The sequence below is a fragment of the Frankliniella occidentalis genome, unplaced genomic scaffold (assembly GCF_000697945.3).
Source record: "Frankliniella occidentalis isolate FOCC.00 unplaced genomic scaffold, Focc_3.1 Scaffold76, whole genome shotgun sequence".
In the NCBI taxonomy this organism is placed as follows: Eukaryota; Metazoa; Arthropoda; class Insecta; order Thysanoptera; family Thripidae; genus Frankliniella; species Frankliniella occidentalis.
The window spans coordinates 1,158,587-1,160,449 of record NW_026267206.1 but is presented as its reverse complement, the minus strand read 5'-3'; the positions used below and the strand labels follow the sequence as shown (position 1 = coordinate 1,160,449).

The 1,863-nt window shown below is 60.4% G+C and overlaps 1 protein-coding gene across 5 annotated transcripts in view; it reads right to left on the bottom strand.

Annotated features, from left to right (window-relative positions):
• Positions 1-1,863, bottom strand: part of LOC113208265 (cyclin-dependent kinase 16) — a 16,305-nt gene that overhangs the window by 11,459 nt on the left and 2,983 nt on the right. The window lies entirely within an intron of this gene.

Genomic DNA, 1,863 nt, shown 5'->3' with positions numbered 1-1,863 from the left:
CCCCACCTCACCCCGCCCCGCCCCCGGGTACAGCAAGTCAAAGTTGAACCGGCGACTCTCTTTCTGATGTAAAACTACCTTGCCTGCGCGTACTGCAAGTCCCACGTGCCCTCTCCTGCACAAGTACGGGCGACACGAAGACTTCCCTGCACGCTCAAAAGCAAATCCCGGCCGAACCAAAAGTTGTGCATGTGAGTGTGTGGTCTATTTTCCCCACAGGGCACCACCAGGGCAACAACTTGAATTTACACAGCAGGGTAGGGACGGGCGGTGCAACACACGCTCGCTCTACATTTCGGCACAAACTTTTGACACATCATCTTGATTTCTATACGCTCCACCACCACAAGGAGGTTGGTGGGCGCCCCCCGGGCGGGCCAGCAGCAGCAGCAGCGGAACCAGAGCGGGTATGGTGCCGGCGCCGGCTCGGCTGCGTGTTGAGCGCCGCCGCCGTGACACGCCCAGAGGTAGGGCGGGCTGCTGGTATATATACACGGGGAGCGGGAGCGGCAGCGGGAGCCAGCTCCGGCTGAGAATGAGAACAGTAAGGCATCAACAATTATCATACCCAGCCCCGCTCTGCTCCGCTCGGCGGGGCCGCAGGGCAGGCAGGCGGGGGAGCTCCGCGCGGCTCTGCCGTGTAAGCCCGGCTTAGCTCGAGTTGGGCCGCGCGCGCCGCCGCGCTCAGGTAGCCCAATGTGTACAGAGTGTTATGGCTATCGAGCAGAACGGCCCCCCTATGGCCGAGGCTAAGGCGCGCGCGCGTGCTGCGCGTCGTGTGGAATTTGAGAAAGCGCGCGCTTTTATTGGCGTGCCATACAGTGGGTTTCCCGCACCACGGGAGGCTCCACAACACACACTACAACAACAGGGCGGACCGGCAAAAAGGGCAAGGACGCCGCTGCAGAAGCGAGTCTAAAAAGTTGGCAGTGCGGCGGCGGTAAGCACGCGCCGCGCGCGCATTTTTTAAATTTTTATTTTTTTTACTTTTGAATTGTGTAATGCGGCGGCGAGCCGGGCGCGCGCGGGCGTAGCAGGAGCAAGAGGCGACTTTCCCTCTCCATTGTTCTGGAATCGAACGAAATAGATATCACTTTCCTCCTATCGACACCGACACCGACATGGACACGGTGCGCGCAGAGGCCTGCTCAGGAGAGACAGAGAGAGAGGCGGGAGCCAACGACCCCGCCGCCGCCGGGCCGAGGAAGGGCGGGCGCGCGCGCGGCGCTGCGCCCACCGCCCGACAAGGAGCAAGGTTCAAGGCTGCACCTTGCCCTCCCTCCCTGTGCTGCCCACGGAAGCCACATCCATTCAAAGCACCTCGACCATTAGCGACTGTTTCCCTTCTCGAAACAGGATTCCGCGGGAACGTCGACGGCGCTCGCGCCGCCCATGCTGCTGCTGCTGCTGCTGCTTTGCGAGTACGAGCTATTACTACTGTCAATACTGGAAACGCTGTGACAAGTTCCATTCGATGCTCTGCCTTGAAGCCTGGCGCAGTCTTCAGGAATAGCTTTTTAACGCACGTCGCACGTGCATACTGTGACATGTCGCACAACGTTCCATCAGTTACTCCAAAGAAAAGAATCCTAGAATCCTCGCCGCCAAACTCCACAGGAGAGAAACGGGCTTTAAAAAGGCGAGGAAACAAAAGGTCCCGTAGGGCCTGCGCGGCTGTTGCAAGCCCTCTATGAGCAAGTGGGTGTTTATTTTTAGTTGCCTCGCCGAACCACGCTGCCCCCCTGCAGCCCCGGTGCAGCCGCGGTGCAGCGCAGGCAACAGGATTGCAGCAGGGCCAACTGCAGCCTCTGCTGCAGGCGGGTGCAGCGCAGACAGCAGGACAGCAGGGGCAACCTGCAGGCT